A 25,521-nucleotide genomic window follows, 5' to 3' on the forward strand; every position below is an offset into this window, starting at 1 on the left:
TAGCCTATCTAAAGGAAAAGGCTTCCTATAGAATAGTGGAATACATTTCTAACTGGTTGAATGATAGTGCCAGAAGTAGCAGGCATAATCTAAGAAATTTAGTTTCAAAAATCCAGAGGCTTGGATCTGCCAATTATAGTAGACACTCAGAAACTCAGTTTCTGTAGCAAATGAAAAGAAATAGGATGGATGTTTTGCTTGTGCATATTAAACAACCTCAAGAATATACAGTATCAAAAATTAATTTAATTTGTGATTAGTTAATATCATTAATATTATTTATACTAATATAGATACTTCGCTTCTTTCTTATTTTGGGAGAATTACAGGTTGGTTTGTTTTTGATACATAATTTCTACATGTATCTCAAACTTGGGATCTTTCTGGTGTACACGATGATTGGTATGGGACACCATGTTTGCTCTTCCAGATACACTGATGAGCTCAATAACCAAAGAAAAACAGAAAAAAAAATCTAGGTTTTCTAGAGAAATTTTCTGCATGTAAATGGCCCATGTTAAATGACCAGTAGTACAGTTTAACAGTTTAATAATTTTCAGATTATTAGGATTACTATGACATTCTTCAGATAAACCTGTCTGTATGTACACATAGCTAACTGCTTAAAACAATCACATGATAAAAATTTAAGAATCATCATTATTATGGACTTCACGTCAATATATAAAAAAGAAACTATACTCAAGATAATCTGCTTAACTTATAGGATTCATAGATTAAACCTTTCAAATATAACATCGAACCTTCTCTTCTCTAGCAACTACAAGAATAAGTTGAAAGGCTCCAAGGTGTCCTGTTTTCAGCTATGTATTTCTGACCAAAAAGCAAAGAAAGCAGAAAAACCGTAGCTTATCAAATACTGTTAATTTTATGTGTAGAATTCAATCAAAATGTAACAACTTAGATAGATCATATAAAATTAGCAGGTAAGAATAAGATAGTTTCATCCTAACAGAGCTTAGCCACTAAAATGAATAAAGCAGGCAACATCAACATTAATATTACAGACAAACAGCCTAAGCCATTCCCTGATGAAGGAAAATGCAGGTCCAGAAATCACAAATACCAGAAGTACTGATGTCATTAAATGGGAAAACACATAGGCTCTGAAGAAGATTGAAAAGAAAATAATACTTCAACTAGGAGAGACAGAAACAACAGCCTGTCTAGATGGGCACAGAAGTCTGCACATGTGGGAGCCTGAGACGGGAGGATGTCAAAACCATAGTCTGTTAGACTACGCAGAAAGATAAAAACAGCCAAATCTGCTGTGACATGTTAGCCCTTTTCTCAGCTTACTGAAATGCTTACTTTCCTCAACTGGCAAAAGCCTTAACAGCCAAGTAAAGGCTGTGCAGATATGCTTATGTTTGAGGGTCAGGATGAGAAAGGGGAGATAGTTCAAAATGGTTTCCATATAAACACAGTCAAAATTTCCATAGACCTGACAGTAAAAGAAAATGGTAAAATTATTTTATAAATAGCAAGAAGATACCATGTTTTAAAATAGTAACTGTTTCCTAAAAATAACAAAGTGACATTTTTTTTGCAGTTATGACAGGTTAAAAAAATAACAGAAGTTTAGGTAACTTTTTTTTTTTTTTTTTTTTTTTTGGTTTTTCGAGACAGGGTTTCTCTGTAGCTTTGGAGCCTGTCCTGGAACTAGCTCTTGTAGACCATGCTGGTCTCGAACTCACAGAGATCCGCCTGCCTCTGCCTCCCGAGTGCTGGGATTAAAGGCGTGCGTCACCACCACCCGGCTTGTTTAGGTAACTTTTAATTTCAATTTTTTTTGCTTATTTATGTGTATGAGTGATTTGACTGACCATATGCATGGCTGGTGCCAGCAGGGATTAGAAGACACTGGACCTATAGTTACATATTATTATAAGCCAACAAGTTAGTACTAGAAATTGAACCCAAGTCCTCTGTAAGAACAAGTGCTCTTCATGAATGAACTACCTCTCCTGTCCCAAATTTGACTGTTAAAAGTATCCAATATTCATATATTTTAGATAATTATTTAGCCATAAAAAGAACTAAACCTATGAAATGTGAAAAGATGTTAAAAAACACACATTTTCATGATAAGATACAAATAAAAATGTTAAAATGTATTTTAAAATAATGTTAGAAATCAATAAACATGAAAGTATTATGAAAAGTATATTTTATATAAGATTGTATATTAGGGTAGCTACTTTTAGCTGTATCATAACTGTTTCCCTTATTACTCCCATGATGCTATAGTATTTATAAATACTTGGTTTTAGAACATTTTTAATTTTACTGTGGCAGAAGTGTATAATCCCAACAAATGCCTGAGTCTCCAAGTTTGACATTTCACAAGAGGTTGGTGTCATGTATACAAGAGAACAGAAGCAGAGAAAAAGTGAAGTGTTCTATCTAACATTAATGCTAACACAAGATCTTGGTCTCAAGTGCAATGATTAAACACTAAATACAAAAAAAATATGTTCTACAACATGATATTATCTTCAGTTTTAAACAGGTAAAATTTTATAAAGTATTTCAACACTAGGTTTTCAATCTTACTATGTAATCTTTATCTACAGTGGGAAAGCTTGCCATGTGAAGTATGATTGATATAAAATAATGTATAGTATTTAAAATACATTGCATAAACAACACAGAAGAAGTATAAAATAGGATCTTGACTGGGATGCTTAAGTAAATACTGTAACATTAAAAAATGTGTAATGGTCTTTGGCAGAAACTACAGATATATATTCTCACCTTAATTTACAAAAAAAAAAAATAGCAAAGAAGTCATGTTTACTAATCCCCAAATCAGGCAAATGGAAGTAAGATGGCTCATCTGCTAAGAAGACATGTTTAATGATCCACAATCAGGAAAAGGCAGAGCAATGGTGCACCTGCTAAAGGCATTTCCTGAGGTAGAATGAACCAACAACAGAATGTTGTCCCCTGATATCTACACCCAGGGTGTGGCACACGTATTCCCACACATACCAAGCATACACTCAATAAAAATTAAATAATAAAGACTATGAAATAAAATCAGTCCGTTACATAAAAATTTTCTATTTCATAGTCATATGTTCTCAATAATATAAAAGTCATGTCTGTTATAGATCAAATAAAAAACTGTAATTTTGTGAAGATGATTCTGTCTATAGTTTTTTTGTTTTTTTTTTTTTTTAAGAAAATAAGTTTCCTAGTCTGACTTAAGACTCTGACTCTAAGCTGCCCATTCAAACTATTCCTGCAACAGAGAGGAGCTGAATCCATGAGCGCTCATGGTCCAGACCCAGATAGGAACCACATCCATGCGCTCCATTGCTGAGCCTGACCCAGAACAGTCAATCAAACTTGATGAAATTAAAGATGAACAGGGGAACTTTATAGTGGACAAATAAAGAAGAAAAACAGATGAAAAAGTATTTGGTAATATTTAAAAACATATATTCTATTAAGCTGATTAACGAAAATAGATGGATTTCCAGATTCTTCAAAATCAACAAGAGATCAGTATCTTAAAGAAACCTATAACAAATACAGAAATTGAAAGAATTAGAAGACTTCCAACAACAAAAAACACAAGTCCAGACAAATTCACAGTAGAATTCTGTGAGAATTTCAAAGAACTACAACCATTACTTATTTTTTTTTTTTTTTACCAAAAACAAAAAAGAAAAAGCCCTCCCAAACTTACTTTACAAGGCCAATATTATTCCAATGCCAAAACCAGGAAAAATCACAATGACAAAGAAAACTATAAGTCATTGTCTCTGACAACATGGAACAAAAATCTTCAATAAAATATTGCAGATTAAATACAAGCTTATATAAAAAAGATTATCTACCACAATCAAGTTTGTTTTATCCTGATAATATGGGGATGGTTCAACATATTTAAGTGAATAAATATGATGAACCATATAAATGGACTTAAAAGATAAAATCACACAATCATTTCAATAGATCCAGAAAAGGACTTTGACAAAATCCAATATGTTGTCCTGATAAAAATCTAGAAAGACTTGGACTGGAGGGAACAGAATAAAGGCTATATACTACAAAGTCATAGCCAGCATCATACTAAATGTAAGACTTGAAACAATCCTATTAAAATCACAAAACAGAGATGACTACTATACCTAGCCTTTTTCAATAAAATGTTAGAAGTACTAGCTAGTGCAACAAGACAAGAAAAAGGAAATTAAAGGGACACAAATAGGAAAACTGGAAGTCAAACTAACCCCTATTGCAAATGCTATATCACTCATAAGAGATCGCAAAGGTTTTATCAGAAAACTGCTATAAATACCCAACAGATTTAGGAAAGTTAGAGGATACATAATACACCAAAAACAAACATGCTGAGAAAGAGATCATGGAAATTTTTCCTTTCACAATTCAAAAGAAAAATCAATCTAGGAAAAAAATATAATCAAGGAAATAAAAGATTTCTACAAGGAAAAATTCAAATATTGAAGATCAGTATTATGTAAGACACTAGAGAAAGACTTCCCATCCTCATGAATTATGAGAATACACACCATAAAAGTTGACCTAGACCCAAAAAGAGAAACACTATTCGTTCTCTTCTTTGTGAATTCTAGAAGAGAATCCCTAGAGATGAATATCTATATCCTCAGAAGCTAGTTAAGTAGAATGAGAGAAAAAGCTCAAGAGGGTATTAGAACATGGATGCTATGAAGGAGGACAAGGACAAAATTGAGGAGAGCCTCTAACTGGGGAGAGAGAATTAAGGAGAGAAAGGAAAGACAATCATAACACAGTAGATATTTGAAAAAGACACAGAAAATCTATTTGTATAAGCTTACTTTAAAATACATGTGGTGGACGCATGGGTGGTGGTGGTGGTGATGGTGATGGTGGTGGTGGTGGTGTCTGTGTGTGTATGTGTATGTGTAGTTTAAACAGAATTATCCCACATGGGTTGATAGTTTTCCCCACAAGAACCATCGATATTTGAGCAACTGGAGTAAACCCTGGTTGCAGTGATAGGAGTCCTCTATTGGCATTGTCACTGTGATAGGTTGGGAGGTGGGATCAGGAGATACACACTGTAACTTAGGCAACTGGCATTGCCCGTTACCTCTCTGAACTTGGAGGTAAGATCCTAATACTAAAGACACTAAATTTGGACTCAGGTCTTAAAGAAATCAAACTGGAATTGATCCAGAAGTCTCTTCCCAGAGGATTAGCTGCCATTGCATAGTATGATGTGATATAAGCTATCTAGACAGAAAAGTAAAAGTCTATAAACTACAATGACCAACCAGGCAAGACAGCCCCGATGGTGAATATTGACACTAGTTACAGAGGTAACAAACAGCTGTGTAACTGGACTTAAGGCATACTCAATAGGCGGGAACTAAAGCCTTAAACTTTAAACCCATCCAAGTACTAATTAGTGGAGCAATCACAGACTCTACCCAGAGGAGAACCTACTATTCCCATTTTTCTAAACCAGTATAATTCTTAACTGCATTCTAAACAGTTATTTTTAAATCACAGATAATGCAGCAGATAATGCAACTCTCACCCCTCAACAAAGAATCTGCATTTTTTTGCAGCACACAAAAGCTGCTAGAATTGAACCACTACTGGTCACAATTCAGAGAATTAGTGCCCTAGGGGTCACTATCTCCACTTGCTACATCTACAATAAAACTCTGCATCTAAAGCTTAGAAATTATCACAAAGGAGAGGGTGGAAAGACTTAAAGAGCCATGAGACTAGGATTCCTGGTGCTAGATAGTGTCTTCTCTCAAGATAGCAAAGCTGCACCAATGGAATTTCTAAAAAAAAGACTTCCATATGATATGCCAAAATAATAGGGGAAACTTCAAAATTGTTAGCTAACCGATGAAGAACTTATATAAGCAATCAACAGCTCCCAAGAGAAAGTGCATCAGTCTCCTCCAGGAACAATCCTCCTGGTAGATAGGTTAACCAATCCCACATTGTCAATCATAAACACACCTACATAGAGAAACATTAGACTAGATGGGCTCAGGAGAGAAAAGGAGAGAGCGATTTTAATAACATTTATAGAAGTGGAAGTCATGAACTTCAGAGGGGCATGGCAGAGTTGGAGAAAGAGAAAAGGAGATTTGAAATATAAATATGATGCATTTACAGAATGATGTAAACACAGAACTAAACAAAAGTAAAATTTAAAATAAAACATCAAATAAATCCCTATTCTTGTCACGGTGAATGAGTGACTTTAAACACACAACTTTGCACCTTTGCTTTCACATGAGCATTATGTGAAGATTTTAAAAAATCATGTTTACAAACTCACATACCTAACAAAAGCTAGCATAATTATTAGTAAGACGTTTATAAAGCAATATATTAATTTTTATTAAAAACCTATTAATTTTAAATTTTGCAAAAGTTATCAGCAAAAAGATCATTTGGATTAGCAAATATACATTCTTATCTTTTCTACAAGATTATATACAAAAATAAGAGAAGTTTAAGTTGTACATGTTTATTACTGATATTTTTAGTCTTAAAATATAGGAAAATATAAGGACAGTCCCTCTTTTTAATCATGAAGCATACTATATTCAGGCATATGAGGTAGTGAATAAGTAATTATTGAATGACAATAAATTAATCAACCAGTAAGTGAAGAAATTGGTGGGGCAGAGAGCAAAGGAGATAGACTTGGAAGAAAAAAAGGAGGAGAATAATAATTGCAAATATGAGTATAATAAGTAATCAAGAATGAGATGCCAGCAGTTCTTGGGAAATGATAAAAGTTGGGGAGACCTAGCAGAACAAATGGAAGGAAGAGACTTGATGAAAATTCAAGAGGGAGGTTGTTATGTAGTGCAGAAGACACTGAATGAATGAATGAATAAGAATTGTAAAACACAAATCTTTTCAATAGCTCAGAATTATGTGGAGGGAGCAGCTTCAATCAGAGGTCTAGAGCTAGAGAGCAATTCTAGCTCCAATAAAGGATCTTTTAAGAATTCCTCTGGTTTTATGCAGAAGTGGAGAATATTTCCTTACACACAAAAGGGTATAAAATAGTTTAGCAAAGAAAAAGCGCGTAAAATAACACTGCATAATAAATACAAGTATAATGACTCAGAAAATTTAGAAGGATTTATACAGCATCACAGTGAAATGGTAAAAAGAAATGAGTCTATATGGTCTGGCTGAGATGAAATTATTAACCTATCAGATTCATATACTATGAATATGGTTAAAGTTGCCAGTGTCCTGTAGTGGTTTGTATCCTAAGACAGATGGAATTCTCGAACACAAGTATGTATGTGTTACAGTTCAGTAGATGCACTGCGGCATAAACGAAAATCAAAAGCCACAATACTATAAGAAGTCATCCACACAAGTGCGGGAGAGTCTGTGTTGTCAAGGTTACATCTGTGTAAAACAGCCTGGGATCGAAAGGATATGCCTATTTCCTTTACACCTCAACATAGTCACACTCCTCACTAAAGTCAGTATGCTGTTCATCTGAATAAAGGGCACACTAATTCTTTGTCAAAGCTCATCTTTACCAGCTCTATGTTGTTTGTTATTTCCTCTGTCTGGTGGTTTAAGGCACCTTAATTATTAAACTGTATTTTATGTTCTAAACTAGAAAAGATGGTGAGGGACACAAGAGATTTACGCTGAAAATATCCTGTGTATATAAACTTGGATGTAATTACATCTCTGTCATCTGGTTTTTTTCATTCCCGACTGAACAAAAACTGATCAAGCTCCCTTTTGTTCTAGAACTATTCCTAAATGCTAGGGAAACAACAATTTAAAATGGCAGACATAAACTCAATACTTGTAGAGATTTTTTGACATGTTATTTGAGAGAATGAAAGTTAGAAGACAATAAAAATGTACCATTTATTTAGCCTATTTTATATTTGATATTAACTTTTAAAATTGCCTAGCACCTTGACATTTTGTGTTTGGGCTGTTGTTTATGCTGAAATAAATACTATAGAAAGTACAGACTTTTGAGCATATTGTATACTAGTATTTAGTAAGTGCCTTTCAAACACTTAGAAGTACTCAATACTTCTATGCGTTTAACCTTACCTTTCTAATAATGCATTTGAAAAAAAAATCCACAATAACTTTTGCCATTAAAGTACACTATGCAAAAATCTGAAGAAAAAGGCAACTTCCTTACCATTTCAACATAACCTTACCCAGCATTTCAACACATTCTTATCTAACAATTTAAATATATGTTTAAAATTTCTGTATATTTAGTGGTCATATTTCATAATAATTCTGAAGTATTAGACTTGAGTTTCATTTTAAATCATTTTTATTACTTCATTATTTTATTTATAGTAGAGACCCATAAAGATCAGAATAGTAGAATGTATCTCCCCCAGATCATCTAAAAACTTCCAGAAAGGTAGTAAGAAAATCTATTTTAAGCACGGACAGTGTTTGAATTGAGATTTAATGATAAGAATTTTCTAAACATTTGCCAGATATTTTTAAAATAAATTAACTTAAAAATTCAAATTATTAAATTCCTGCTTTAGATTTGCAGATGAATAAATATAGGAAAAGTAACTTAAATATTTTTTCAATAAGCATTTATCAACTAATGAAACAGAAAGTCTCAAATAGAGTTCAGAAAAGAATGTTTTTGAAGAGGACAGTATTTATCTAATTCCAGCCTCTGAAGGCGGAGTCAGGACGCCTCAGCAAACTGGCCAGCAAGATTATCTGGATATAGACATACTCTGTGTTCGACTGAGAGACCTTGCATTATAGAATAAACTGAAAGAACAGTCAAAGATCATTACCAACATCAACCTTAGGCTGTCACATGAATATGCACATGTACAAACTCATATGATGCAACATATATGTACATGCACAGCACACACACACACACACACACACACACACACACACACACGAAAAATGGGGAAAAATTACTTTTCTTTTTTGTGGCTTAATGTATCTTCATGCAACAAAAGTAACATTTTGAAGTCCTTTTCTTCAAAACTGCTTTAGACCAATCCTGATTTATTTTATAATTACTTCTCTCAATCTTAATGTATCTTCTTTTTCTCTGGACTTGGTATTGCAGTGATTTTTGGTTGGAAAATAACTACTTTATATGAGTCAAGATTTCATATTAGCCTCTTAGAACACTACACATTTTGAACTACAATATTTTACTGTTTAAAATTATAATTTTCCAATCTGAGTGGTGGTACATAGCCTTAATGCCAGCATTTGAGGCAGGTGGATTTCTATGAGTTCAAGGCCATCCTGGTATACAGAGCAAGTTCCAAGACATCCAGAGCTACACATAGAAACCATGTCTTGAAAAAAAACACACACATATATCTATATATATACATATATATAGAGAGAACTTAATGTGTAATATATGTTATGTATTTTATATATATATTTTTTTCATACAGTAGCTCAGTCCATATTACAGTATATAAAACCCACTTTTATGTCTGTCCCCCATTACCTTTTTCAGATTTCATTTTTAAAGGAAGTGTTTAATTTTGCATACGGTTTAATAGAGCTAGAGTCCATGATGGCAGAGAAAAGGCATGACAGCAGGAACAGCTGAGGGCTTACATCTTGATCTACATGTAGGAGGCTGAGGGAGGAAAGAGAGAGAGAGAGAGAGACAGAGACAGACAGACAGAAAGAGAAAGGCACTGGGAGTGGCTTGAGAATTTTGAAACCCTACAACCCTCACCCAGTAACAAAGCTCCAATTCTTCTAAATTCTTCCAATTCTTCCAAAACAGTTTCACTTAGGACCAAATATTCAAATATATGAGTCTTCGGGGCCATTCTTATTCAAACCACAGTAATCAGTATCCTTCCTCTTCATTATGACACTCTAACAGGTCTTGCTTCTCGGGGTCGGATCAGTCACTCTGACTGTCTCTGTTGTTTCTAAGCATGCTGATGTACTAGACATCCCAAAGTTCTACAGAGTCTATAGAGACACTACCATCTGGGCAGTGCCTGGTAGGGCCTGCCACCTCCCAGGGCAGCCACATCCCTTTTTTTCCATTTATAAACTGATTTATGCTAAAGAGATGTAGAGGCAAAGGATGGTACAGGTCTTTCTTTGGCATCCCAGTCAATAGCCATTATACTATTATCGTTCTCTTAGTTTTCTGCATGTCTCCCTGGGGAAACAAACCATTCTTATCGACAGGTCCCAAGAGAAGACAATGCAATAACATCTTTAGAGGGTCCTTATCTCATAATCTTTATTTAAATTTCTAAGACAAATGGATTTAAGCCTTAATATTCTGAAAAAGCAGAATTTTCTGAAAAAGCAGTTATCCTTAGTTGGTTTTATTTCCTGTACTAAAACAAAACCTACCTTAGCCTTTCTATACAGATATCATAGGTATCTTACCACTATCCAGGCATCAAGTCAAATACCTGCTTTACATCTCTAATGGCTAGTACCAATAGTGTCATAATCCCTTAAAAATTCTGTATCATACAAAGAAAAGGTACACTATTAAATGATATAAAAGCTTATTAGATAGTTCTTGGTATTTTATTCAACAGTTAATTAAATAGGAATTTGTTAGAAGGCCTTCCAATTTAAGTACACATACCATAAAGCAGGTTTTGGACAAATGTTTTTTGTTAAGACTTAGTATGTTTCTTTCTTGGCTATGCATGTTGATTAAAGTCTGCTGAATATTCTTCATTTTCCTGGGTCCTTTAAAAAGTATAACAGGCATTTTTATCTTCAAAGATAAAATAAAATAATAAACACTACAGGCCAGATAGAGCCTCTCAGCAAGAGTTTGTGACCTTTACTACAGAATTACTTCTTTTGTTCAGACCACACTATGAGACTCTAGAATCATTCACTTTCTACTATGGTGAGCCAAAAATAGTTAAGTATTCATTAAAGTAGTAAATAAATAAATGAGAAGATATATTAGCCATGATAAATAGAAATGTTAACAGCTATTCTAACTTATATGTTGATCAATAGGATATTTCCGCTAGATACAATTAATAACTAACTTCTCGGCCTACTTGAATTTGGATGTGTGATGTCTGAACTGGAATGTTATTTTGCAGATCTGAGACCATTTTTCCCCTATGTTCTCCAGCATGAGGGTCAGCAACATTTGAAATAGTGGGTGCTCCATATACTTTTGTTGTTTTTAACCACTGAGGTTTTGTGTTTGCTTTAACATAGCCTATCCTGACTGATAAACTTCCAATTATTATAGCAATGTAGGCTAACATGGAACCTATTTGAAACTTATACCTGGTTGCAGTACAACCCAGGAAAAACTAGGGCATCTTTATCATTTCCTAAAAAATAAAAAAAAAGGTGTTGAGTTTTCAACCGCATTGTTATTGATGATCTAGGGCAACGAATAAATATTCATTCTATATGATGCTTTTGAAACAAACACAGTAGAATGAAGTTAATGTTTATATTTAAGTATTACATTTTTAGGTGAACTGAAAAACAACTAGGCAGATGTGTTGTGCTATGGCTACAATATAGCAGCGGAATACATGTATTACAAGTCTATTTGGCCCCATCATTTGAGAGGTTTTAATTCATGACTGGTTGCCTCTAATGATTCTGAATGGATGGGAGCAGCAGCTTGTTGCAAAACCACTCATCTATTGACCAAAACTACAAAAAGTCTAAGAATCCTGCAGTCCATATCAAGGGCATGCCAGCAAAAACACAGAACAACAACTACATCCACCTATTGAAGATTCCACCACATCCCATGTCTGCAAAGTTCAGAGCTATTCTTTTAACATTTCGGCCTTTTAGGAACAATTAAGACATACTACAGCAGGTGCTATTATAGTTGAATAAGTTGACTAACTACTATTGTCTGCATTTCTTGCAAACTATTTTAATCATTAATATATTTATGTGGGCATTGATTTTTAAGAACGACTCAAGATTCTAAATATAACATATGAAACATTTTGGAGATTCATATAAACAACCACTTAGGAAATGCACACACAACTAATGTTATAATCTGATTAAAAAATGTAAAAAATTACGGATTTATTACATAAAGGAATTTTTTGTTTGTAGTAATTGTATTGTAGCAAAGTTTGAGTCTGTCACACACACCAAGGGTTGGGGAAAGTTCCAAATGCTTGATACCTTAGTCCTTCCAGGAAGTTTATTCCCATTTCTCTTAGTCCAGTGCTTTAGACATAAAGAAAACGTTGTAGTATGGTCAAATTTCTAGACAACCATTCTGCTTTCAAACAGTAAACAAAAAAATAAAATTGTTTTGCTTTGGTTTTGGTTTTCTGAGACAGCGTTTCTCTCTGTTATGGAACTCACTCTGTAGACCAGACTAGCCTTGAATTAACAGAGAGCAACCTGCATCTGCCTCCTGAGTGCTGGGATTAAAACCATTTGCCAGCACTGCTCAGCAGTAAATCAAATTTATTAGACAGATATACACGCACGAGTACAAACATGCGCGCACACACCCCAAGTAGAATCCTTTAGTTACAATATTCCTAGTGTGGCTTATGAGTCTCCTTCATCTTGGCCACAGCCCGACTTACAAACTCATTTCTCATCTACATTAAGTTTAGTCCTTTGTTATTTCCTTTTGCTCTGAGCTGCTATTTGTTTGAGTTTTTGCTGCAGGCATCTCTTCACAAAGTGGTAAGACATCTCTATTAGTGCATGTGTAGTTATTAATTAAGAGCTGATAATCTTTCTTATGCCTTTCTGTCCTCCCCTGGAGACCTCTATTTTAAGAGAAGTCCCAAAGTACATCTTTGCTGGGAGCTCTCTGTAAAGGAAGTCTTTATTCTCAAAAGACACTTACAAAACTCTACACGATGTGGAAGGAAGAGACAGGCATTATTTCCAAATCATTACCTGATGTTTCTTTTGAAGTTTACTATTTCCAGTTCACACAGTATTCCTTTAAGAAAATAATGTCATCTACAAATCAATTTTCTCTCTGTCTCTCTCTCTTTTCTATGTACAGTCACTTTTCATACAGGACGGACTGGAACTCAACATGTAGTTGAAAAAGACCCTGAACTTCTATTCCTCCTACCTCTACTTCCATAGTGCTAGAATTATAGGCATGTTACCAAACCTGACCTTATGTGGTACTACATACAAGCTAGACAAGCAACCTACCAAAGGAGCCACATAACCAGTCCTATACTGTATTTTATAAGCCAAAAATAACTGGAGCCTAAAATTTTATAAAAAGAACCGTGTTAAATGTGAAATGTTTTACCTGTTATTTTAAAAATAATAGCTTTCCATGCTGGCAGTATGGATTTTTATAGCAAAGCATTTAAGGCTACAGGCTCTAGAATGAGACTATACCCTGTATATAGCCTAACTTTGCTCCCTGATAGTTTAATGAGCTTGGACAAAGTATCTTTCTTTGTTTTATTTATTTTTATTTGTTATACCTTTATTTATTTGAAAGTAGGAGTGTGTTTACACTCCCATATGGCATGCATGCAGAGGGCCGAACACAACCCCAGGGAGCCAGGTCTCTTTTGCCATCTTATATAGAAAAGAATTTTACCAACAATTAACAAAGAAGGAAATAACAAAATCTCAATGATCTAGTCTAGAAGAGAAGTAACTGTTATTTTTCATGAAAATTTAGAATTATAGAACTTTAAGCCCAATACGATCACATGTAGAAGCTGCTGTGGAAAGCACCGAGTCTGTAATCAGGGCAAGCCTGTACTCAGTTTTCATACAACTAATGCACATTCCTCTAAAGAATGCAAGCGATATTCATGCTAGAAAATTATTCACCTTACCTTGTAAAAATATTTGGTTGGCATATAGATTGCATTCTTAGGGGAAAATATTTCTAAGACAAAAGAATGCAGACTAAATAGAAATTTTATTTTTATTTATCTTTCATCACATATATAAGAAGTACTTTTTTGGATAGAGAAAAAACATCATTGCTGAGTTTTGCCTATGAAATAAGCAAGTACAGTTCAGTCTACTGTATATTAAAAATAACTAATTAATAGGAAATAGAAATCTGTTTTGAACTGAAAATTGGAATCCCAGCTATGACACTGCTAGAAATGGAAGATTTGCTACAAATGACTGATTTTCACAATGCAGTTTTCAGGTCTCTGTTCACATAGTTTTTTTTGTTTTTTGTTTTTTGTTTTTTTTTTTTTTGGTTTTTCGAGACAGGGTTTCTCTGTGGCTTTGGAGAACATAGTTACTTTACAAAAAGATATTGTTGTTTTAATTTCTTAAAACACGAAACAGATAGCAAATTACAGCAAATACTCATAATATTGATGCTATGGACAAGGACTCTGCTCATCCTTTCAAATACATTATCTTCAGACAGGTAAACTGTAGATTGTAGATTGAGGTAAACTGTAGAATGGTTAAATGAAGGAACACAGGTGTGTGTTTCTTCAGAAAGTGAAAACACTTCATCATTCATGCAGCAGCAGTTGCTTCTGCTTCTGTTTGTTCTGTTTCTCCTCTTCCGTTTTGAAAGCCATGAGAAAGAAACTATTCTCTTCTTAGCATTAGGTACACTGTCAGGTAATGATAATTTGAAAAGCCCACTGTTCAAAGAGGTGGAGTATTTTTTTTTCCCACACAAGCAGTTATCTTAGAAGTGACTGACCACAACTTTAATAATTACAAAATTCTTAATATGTTAAGTTTCATAGGTTTCAACTAAAAAAAGAGTCCCAAAGCATGAAATATAAAATATCTTCAGGACAAGAACAATAAGGGCTTTATTCATTTAAAAGTATTGAAAAGCAATGCATTTTAAAGACAGTATGATCTGAACAAACGATGTCAGTGAAATGGGTAATCCTAATGATCAGTCAGAAATAAATCACTTTTGAGCAGTCTGGAACTCTCAGCGGGATAATCCTCAGCGTACAGTGAATCGTCTATAACACCATAACACCAAATCAAGGTCTCAAGGCCTATTAGTAAATGACCATGAAATAATACACAACTCAGAAAGAAAGGAATGAGAAAAGTTCATATTTCATTGTTTATCAGAAGGATTAAGAGAAAACTTCTAATGATATTCAAAGTACCTGCCTCAAGATACAGAGAGTTCTTGCCAACCACTTCTACATTTATATATATGTGTAAAAAATCCAAATGACTAAACATGTACTCATACAGACAAAAAAGCTGCTGTATATAAATATCAATGTATTTGCATGAGTAATCCAGCTGGAGTATGTCAGAAAAGAATATTATAGTTTACTTCCCCTTTAGTCATTTTAGCTTTCAAGAAAAATTATCATCACTATTTTAACATGTTTTTAAAATATCTTTTTATCGTAGATAATTTATGCTCCACTTAAAAAAAAAAAACCCGGGCCTGCAAGGAGACCCGGGTTTTTTTTTTTAAGGTACCTTTCTCCCCTGGAGCAGCCACGCCCCTGAAAGCAGGGATTGGTCAGCTGCCCCAACACTCCTACATTCCTCAATCTACTAGGGTTTACTCTGTGAGTAGTCATTAACTTCAACACATTCCACCTTGAAGCAATATGTATTTTCTCACTAATAGCAAACCATTATTTTCTACACTGTGTCCTCTCTATCATTTTCTTTCTTTGAGTTTTTCTTTTTTTTTTATTGCTGTTGTTCCTGTTGTTGAATGAAGATTCCAAATACTCATGACACTGCCTCTGAGTTGTTATTATTAAAGGAAATTATAGGCTAGAGAAGGCTCATAAAGGAAAAGAAGCATAGGTGCATCCTACAAAGTCAGTGTAGGCTTATCTTTCTAGACTATTAGCCAGAATCTGTAATTCATGCAGAACTACTGAGCCAGCCTTCAATAATCTTACAGTGGTTCTCATACCACTTTTTCCCTATCTTATCTTAAAAACACAGTAAATGCCAGGCTATTAAAGATGGGAGAGCCTTATAATGAAGGCCAGAGAAGTCTATTAAGATCTTTCCAGGAATGCCACAGAAGAGAATAAATATGTTTGTTTACCCTTTACCTACTATAACTCCAAACGGGCTGAAAAAACTAGGATGAAAACGGCATTACGGAAAACAGTGATACTAAATACTGACCATACAACTACCATCTCGACCAGACTCCAAATGACGTAAGATGCTCACCTGCTATTAGGTTGGTGGGCCTGGGAAAGACATGCCTTTAATACAAGTACTCCATGCGTTCAAGGACAGTGTGGTACAAAACGAGTTCCAGTACACTCAGAGCTGTTACACCAAACAACCCTGTCTCAAAAAACAAAAAACAAACAAAATACTAACTGGCTATATACAAGAACTAATGATTTTCATACATCAGCTACTGAAGGAATAGAAGGAAAAGGAGCCAGTGGGATGAAAGGACAAAGGAAGTAAGGGACACCAGGAGAAAGGGCTAACAAGGCAATATTAAGGCTTCAATTATTTCGGGGATGTTATCTCAGAATATTGCTTACATGATGAAAATATATTATAAAGACTTGGACATCTGTAGATCGTGATAAATGACACACTCTCTGGGTAAGATAAGTCTTAAAATTCAGTGCTGGAGATATGGCTCAGCAGTAAAGGGCACTTGTGCTCATAGAAGAAATGGGTTCTGTCACCAGAATCCACATGGTGGCTCACAACAATCCAGTTCCAAGATTTCCAAAACTAACCCATCTTTTGGGCTCTAAGGGCAATACACACATATATACATGCAGGCAAAACACCCATACACATAAACAAAAATAAATATATTTTTAAAGATTATTACATATGTTAATATTGAATGAAAGCAATAAACTTTGAAAGCAAGGACCATGTACCCGTTTAGTTTTTACATATTAAGAATCTAGGGATTAATGCTTATTTTATCAATTTCAAACTTTAACCTGGTGTGGGGAGAGATAGCTTGGTGGTTAAGAGCACCAGCTGCTCTTCTAGAGGAAAGAGGTTTGATTCTCAGGACCTACATGCATCTCACAACTGTCTGTAACTCCAGTTACAGAATATTCAACGCTATTTTCTAGGTCCCAGGAACACTGGTATGCACATGGCATACAAACTGGAAGGAAAAACAAGCATACACATGAAAAAAATCAACAAAAAAACCCAAAACTTTCTCAAAAAAAAATCCCCTCCCAAATATAAAATGATAAATGATTATATATGAACAAATACATTGTTATAATTATCTGATTGTAAGTTTTGGAGAGTAATAAAGAGAATCAGGTGGTCAATTATATAATAAATTTAATTTCAAACTATTATATAAACAAAATGTAAAATCATTTCAAATCAATATTTCAAAGTGATAATATATAATTATATAAATCTTAGTACATATAAACACCCTCAACAGACATAAAAAATAAAGTACATGAATCAATACCTCATTAAAATTAAAGATTCAAATGTAAAAAATACATGGAAAATAACTAAAATCTTGAGAATATAGAGGAATATTAAAGAAAAGAAATCTAAGTATTTTGATTGCATAGTCTACACACAAACACTGCTTGCAAGACTATAAGTCAGCTTCGTTTTTCTCAGATAAGCTTATTATATAACTAAATATGAAATGTAATATTTTTAATTCAGAAATTTCATTTTTAAGAATTTATATCTTTGTAAATAATACATAATGCAAAAATTATAGCTGTGTTAAATAAAAGTAAATATCAGGAAAACCAAGACCTAAAAAATGTAGGAAGGCTAATTAAATTATGATGGCATATATAAAAGGATTGTGTTTCTGAAATTTTTAAAAACATGAAATATATTTATGGTTGCAAACTTTTCTCTACCCTTTTCTTGAGGAAGAGAAAGCAGATACATAGTATATTCTATCAAGGGAGGGAAGAAGACAAACAGGTTAAAGTCTTGTGTTTTGTAAATTTATGTACTTTCTAGATGTGAGCATGAAACAGGCATAAAGAGAAAACAGAAACAGAAAAGCACAGTGACTATGCCATTGATCATTTGAGCAGATTACTAGCTGTTTATACTGCAACATTGTAAATACAGAGCAGTGACTGCTGTGTCCTTAACAGGAGGAAGTGTTAAAATTCAGGGAAGGACCTTATTAAGCTACAGGACCCAACATCCCAAATACAAAGCCTCTTCGATGGCAAATAATCACACACAAAAACAAACAAACAAACAAATAAACAAACAAATGACAATTAGAAAATATAATCTTAAGGATATTTACAAAATAGGCTATGGGATTGGAAAACCTTTTTGCAAAGGAGAAAAACATAAGCAGTCACAGCAACTATCAAGAGAGTATGCAGTATTTACTTCAGAATTAGTGTTTCCTCTTTTATGCATTAGCTTCCTGTGTTGGGAATGACACCTTATCAGGCAAGATCACGGTGAGACAAAGCAAAGCTTCCTTTGTAAGGCCATGAAGAATAGGTAAAATCATGCACAAGATCTGGCTAAGAAAGATGTCTTAGGAAACAATGGCAAAACTATATTACTGACAGAATTAATGGAACTAATCATTTAAAAAAATTTTAGAAAATTTCTGAGATGGATGTGGAAGGCTGAGGCAGGATGGTTTCACATTCCAGGCAAGGCAGGGCTACAAAGGGTTCCAGTCAGGCCTGGAAGACATGGTGACTGTTCCCACAACACACAACAAGAATGAAATCATCAGAATGGAACCCATTGACAAAGATATAAGAAACACATACATTTACCTAAGAATTTCAGTGTAATCTGGAATATCTGAGAGTAACTCATATCAAGCCTAAAATGCTCACTTTCACATATATAAACTGTTAATGAAAACTCATACAATTCTCACTACTGTGATAAGAAAACCAACTGGAAAATTATGAAGTATCACAAAAAAATGACAAAACCTGATTTCGTATAAACCATATAATTAAACTATCTTCAAAGTATCCATGCACAGTGGGACATTTTCAAAGTATGGCTCCATACTTCATGGCATTTGTGGCCTCCAAGCACCGCAAAGTCTGACTGGTTAACAAAAAACAAGGTTTTCCATGATCCTATGTTAAAGAAATCCTTAAATAAGCCAAGAAATATTTCTTTCATGTTTTTTAATTGAAAAGTAATTATAAATGTATTTAAGTATGGCTGATAAAATAGCATTTAAATTATGCCTATATATTTACATAGGTTGTTATCATTATTTAGATTTCAACTAGTTCAGCACATTAATGAATACCTGCCTTGATGCATACAGCAAACTGAACTTAGAGGTGATGGCAACAGGGAAGAAAATTTGTTTACTGGACACCTCAATTTTTAAATGTATGCATACTGTATATATGGAAATCAAATGGTAAACTTCAACTGTCGGGACTGATTTCCATATGTGTGGAATATTTTCATATTTTAAAAACCCACTGACAAGTTTGTTTGTTTATTTATTTATTTATTAATAAATGATGCTAGAATTGGATGGGCAAAAGCAAGCAGAGGACTTTCATAAGCAAATGTGACCACAGTAAATGAGTTATAAGAAATTATTGTCAAGGTTCATTATCCAGAACTTTTCTTTTGATATTATCTCCAATATTAACATCACAAAGATACATACAGGTCACCGATTATTATAAACATCAGGATAAAATGTTTGCATATTTATCCAGTTACACAGCCATTATCCATTTATCCTACCATCCATCCAGCCATTACAGGGCATTGTATAAAACACTTCTATTGTGCTACAAGGTCTTAATTTACAGGGTGATAATGACAAAATAATTTCTTACCAAGCTTCTATACTACCATTAACTTCTTGAATGTTTCACACACACAAGCCCCTCTGTGGGAAGTGTTTAGACTAACCCAAGAATACCTTTTGCTTAGGTCTTTGACCTAAGTTTTAAAGCCAGATACAAAGAATGAAATCTATATGAAGAAAAGCTGAAGCACATGTCTATCTTATCCAGTAGTTATATTAAGAAGATAAACAGACTTTATGATGACAGTTTGTTCAGTTATTTTGAAGGAAGTAATAAAACTAAAGTAAATCACACTGGATAATATTAATAAACAAAAAGTGCCCCAAAAGTTTTTTAAAACTAAATTTAAATGTAAATTAACAAGCACTTAGAAAAAACCAAATAAGCATATTTTAACACATTAATTACCCATGATCTAAACATGTTCTGTTCTCTCTTATCTCTTCTCCCTTCAATTCTATTCTTTTTCTTTTTTTCCCATCCTGTGCTCCCCACACACACACGCCCTGTGGGTAGGCTGCCTGTTTGCTGAGTCAGCCTCCTAAAAACTTGGGCTATGGTTATACACTTCCACATCTGTCCTAAACTTATCCCTTAATATCATGCATACTACAAATAATCTACAAAACAAAAAAAAATTGTAATGCAAAAAAAAAAGATGGCAATACTGAGGTGAGGTAGGTTTGACTTCTGGATCCTTTCAATTTTAAGAATTACATATGACTAACAATTTAACATTTTAATTTTGGTTTTATTCTTTGAGAAATACAAAAAAAATCTGTCGGGTTCAATTGATATTCAATATATACTGAGTTTAAACACTACAAAGTACAAATACACTCTAAGGAACCAATGGAAAAAAACATTTAGGGATAAAACACTAAACCAAACCAAGGTAAAATGGAGGTGTAATGTTATGCCTTCTCCTCTCAGGTAATATTCCTGGTAGGACTTAAGGATATAAAGTATTGTATGACAAACAAATGAAAATGTCTTCTCCATGGCCAGTGGCTCAGACCACAGATTTTAATCTCTATTCTTTAAAATCAAAACTTTTAAATAAGAGTTTGTGCTTTCCTCAGTGCCCCAAAAGACAGAATCCATAAGTTACAATACGGCAATGAAACAATAACAAGATAACATTTTTTACAATCTAACTTTATTTTACTATTACAAATATATATGAATAAATTATAAGCTCTAAATCATGTACACACATACAAATGATTAAAGCACATTGAATTTAATGGTGGAAAAATCAATTCTGGAACTTGTAAGCTGACATTCTAAATCTAATAACTTACTGTAAAGGTTTTAATAAAGCCCAATGATGTGACACCAAATGACTTTAAGTATATATTACAATTAATAGGAAATAGACACATCCTCGCAGAGGTGAAGCAAAAAGAATACCCCCCAAAACCAGGAATCAGTGAATAAATTACAGTAGGTATTACAAAACATCATGAAGAAACAATTATAAAATTCATACATATGAAAGAATTACAAATAAGGCAATACTTATAGGATGTCTAATGGCCTTAAATATTTACACTGTAAGAGATGAACGGCTTAAGAGTCCCACAAGAACACCAACCTATACAACCAAAATACATATACAGAGGACCTTGTTCAGTTCCAAGGTCAGTAATTGTTGGATTTGGTCTTACTCTTGTAGTAACTTGTTATGTGGAGGCTTATTTATTTATTTATTTATTTATTTCTAAGGGAGGCAGAGGAGTGGATGGGGGTGGGCACAGAGAATGTGGACGAAGAGGGAATCTGCAGTTTGGATGTGACATATGAGAAAAGAAAAAAAGAAGAGAGAGCCGGGTGGTGGTGGCTCACGCCTTTTTCCCTAGCACTCGGGAGGCAGAGACATAATATGTACAGTATTTAGGGAATATATGAAGACCCTAACCCTCCCTTAAAGACTTGTACATTGAGGGAGATGCTCTTGTCATGTGTTGACCATCTGATCTTCCATGGATGCTGCTATTTTGAGACATTGGGAAAACCCAGGAAGAAGCAGGCCAGTGGGAACCTGGCTCTTTAATATCCCTAAAGACTACCTCTGCTTTCTGTCCACTGTAACATAAGCTGCTTTCCTACACGACACACTGCCGACCATGATGCTCAGCTTCAGTTTGGGTATAGAAACAATTAAGTTGTTATAGATGAAACCCTCCAATTTCATGAGCCAGGAATAAGTCTGTCCTCCTTAAATTAATTTGATGTATTTTGTTTCAGAGACAAAAATTTCAATATAATGATGAAATAAACATTAAAAATCTCAAAAAAGCAAGCATCTCAGTTGAGTGGATATTACTAGATATTAGATAAAATTTTTAACACAGTTCTAAAATAATGGATTACAAAAGAGATAAACATCCCTACATTTTTTTAAAAAATAATAATTAAAGGCAAACAGTTTCTTAGATAAAGAGTCACAACACTCAAGCTAAGCATATTAAAATTTAATCCAAGAATAGAAAAAAATTATGACCAATCTCCATTACCTTGGGTTTAATTTGGAAAGTCATATAAATATTAAATATTGCCTAACAGGCAAAAATACAAAAAAATAATAATCACTACAAATATATCAAAACATTTGTACACAGTATAAACTAGAAAAAGAACTCTGAAACCTATATGCAAATCGTATTTCAAGGTAACATTCAAAAACCATTGCTTTTAAAGACAGCAACATGAAGGGTATGATGGCTCATGCATCCAAAACATAGAAGCTGATCAAGAGGCTTTCCAATTCAGTGAACAGAAGAAGAACAAATTTGTCTTTAAGGAAAACATTAATAACACGAACATTTCATAAATGGTGTTTTTGGCAGGCACAAAAAGCAACAAGAAGAAAAACTGTTTTTAGATTGGAAAATGACAAAAATACCAAAACATTGTTTCATAAAAATTATCAATTACAAAATTATTTTCAAGAATCTATACATGAAATGTTAAAGAATGCTTAGACAGCTTCCCAAATAAATACAAGAGGTTTACATTTATACAGAAAGAAAGTCAAAATACTATTTAAAGAACTAAGAATAATGAAATGAGAGTACAGAGAAATTTTCAAAACCTTGAGATATTCAAGGTAAAATAGTTCATTATCTAGAAAATCAGAACCTAATAATATGAGATCAATATCCCAGTATCCCTCACTGTAAACCAGAAGGGGATTGTGGATGTTCTTTGGAAAAACTACATAACAACGCGTTTCTTCTACTATCAGCTATCAGTACGTTCAGTTACTGCAGGTAAGACATGGCAAAGGCAAGGCCAAGAGACAAGAGAAAGGGCAGGGAGCCCATGTACCAACCCAGACCTTTGGGAAAACACATTAAACACAGTGGGCACAGGAAACCAAAACTACAGAGAAGCTACTCAGTAAACAGTGCTACGATAACCAACCCATCTGGTTTAACTCTCACGTAGAAATAAAATCCATATTCTGATGACTTCAAAGACCTGCATGTGAAAGACAGTATTTAAACAAACAAACATACATGCATGCTATACATATTATATACATATATGCAAGTATTTTGGTACATAATTGGAAAAGTTCCTAAACATGAAAAAGAAGCCATTAATAAATTCTAGCATATTTAAATTTCTTTTATCAAAATAATCCCTATCAAAAGAAAGACAAAAATTACCTAAATCACAAATTTATAAAACTTATTATGGGATCAGCATTAACATAAATATCCTACAAATTCAAATTATAGTTCAAATGTGGTGTACATATATCCGGGTACACTTAACTTCACTATCAACCTGGGGATGCAAGCAGAAAAGGTAGCACCCATTTAATAATCTAACAACTCGCTAAAGTTAAGTACAAACATGGGTGGGGTGAAATTGCAATGGACACAGAAACATGGGGCAAAGACAACTCTTAAATCTTAATAGTGAGACAGAAATTCTATTTAGCAATTGTAGAAAACAGTATTTTATTTAATAAAGTTTAACATATGCATGAGAGTGTGATCCTCCAATTCTTTACCAACATATCTAGTTTTTTTTCAAACTATTCAGTGCAAATAACTAGTTAAACATTATGTCAAATCTTGTACTAATCTGTATGTATGTGTACCCAGAATTATTAAATCCTAATATTATTAAATTACTAACATAGTTTACTATAAAAACAAACATGTATTTGAATGTGTCAACAATATCAAATTGCCATTTAAGTTTCTACCCAGAGTCAAATTAAGTTTAATTTGTTGTAGACCAGTAACGGTTTTCAATCAACAATGGTGTTTGAAATACTTTTTAAAAGGCATTGCACTTGTGATGGAAGATTCTCATTGGCTAATAAACTGCCTTGGCCAGCCCTTAGGTGGGTGGAATAGACAGAACAGGAAGAAGGAAGTGAGGTAGATGGCTCAGTCAGATGCCACGCCTCTCCTAAGTTAGTCAGACTGCTGTGCCTCTCCTCCAGGGGAGAGAGATGCGATGGAGCCAGCCACCAGATCAGACATGCTGAATCATTCCCGGTAAGACTCCACTCGTGGTGTTACATAGATTATTAGATATGAGTTAAAGCAAGAGATGTGAGAATTAGCTAATAAGAGGCTGGAACTAATGGGCCAAACAGTGTTTAAATAAATACAGTTTGTGTGTTGTTATTTCGTGTGTAAAGCTAGCCGTGCAGGAGCCAGGTGGCGGAACGCAGCCCATTGCCACCTCACTACAGAATGGCGCCCATGTGGATAACTGGGATAATAGAAACTTTCCATTTTTATGCTCTTCAGAAAGTTCACTACCACAGATGGCTACAAAAAAAAAAAAAAAACAAAACAAAAACAAAGATTAAAAAAAAGAAAGTTCATACAGTCATTTGATGAACACTATTTCAGTCAAGGACTGAATGTCTCTATGATGGTGGGATGGGAAGATTGGCTTACTTAATGACATCTTTGTGCAAATTACTCTATGATGTTCATACAGCAAAACAACCTAATAGTACATTTGTCAGAATGTATCATTATCAGTTTAGGTTTGACAGGATTACCATGACCCTTTAAATATAAATCATAATTAGATAAAAAGGAATACATTGCTCTATATACACAAACTAAAATATTTTTAATGCAGTGGGCTGGATTAATGACTTAGAAGGTAAAGGCATCTGTAGCCATACCTGATAACCTGGGTCCAATAACAAAACAATAACTCATATTGTTGAAAAAGAGAAATTTCCTACAATTGTCCTCTAACTTCCAGAAAGATGCTGTTGCAATGTATCACATATATACACATATGCATAAATAAAAAAACAAATATATTTAAGATGGAAAACCAGAGAATGACTAAACAAGTCACTTAGGAGGTTTCTCTAGAAAAAGGACAAGCATATGGTAAGAGCAATATAGACAGGTTGGCTTGATGGCAGAGAAGCTGCCTTGCTTATGGAAAGCTCTATTTCAATCTCCAGCTATGGAGGGGTTGATAGGATGCAGAGGTGGGGAAGTTCATAGTCTTAATACTAAGTGATTCTGTAGATTAATATTCATTCATTAAGCTTCAAAATTAATCATGCCAGATATTTTACTGTATATATTAAACATTATATAATGTAATGTTTTAAAATGCACATGCTAAAATATCTTAAAAACAACATCACTATAACAAAATTGTTTTAAGCATATAGGACTTCAAAAGGAAAAGACTGAATCTAATAGTCAAGAACACATAGAAATTATAAAACTACATGAAGCAAAAAATGAAA

At 33.7% G+C, this 25,521-nt stretch overlaps 1 long non-coding RNA gene across 2 annotated transcripts in view; it reads right to left on the minus strand.

Annotated features, from left to right (window-relative positions):
- The window catches only part of LOC119818384, a 136,070-nt gene that overhangs the window by 77,977 nt on the left and 32,572 nt on the right, over positions 1 to 25,521 (minus strand). Inside the window, exon 1 of one of the 2 annotated variants that reach the window (XR_005286103.1) lies at positions 16,180 to 16,304. The exons of the other annotated variant lie outside the window; for it this stretch is intronic. This is a non-coding gene — a long non-coding RNA (uncharacterized LOC119818384). Of the gene's footprint in view, positions 1 to 16,179; positions 16,305 to 25,521 lie in introns of those variants that run through there. 2 annotated transcript variants of the gene reach the window in all.

Source organism: Arvicola amphibius, chromosome 7 (assembly GCF_903992535.2).
Source record: "Arvicola amphibius chromosome 7, mArvAmp1.2, whole genome shotgun sequence".
NCBI lineage: Eukaryota > Metazoa > Chordata > Mammalia > Rodentia > Cricetidae > Arvicola > Arvicola amphibius.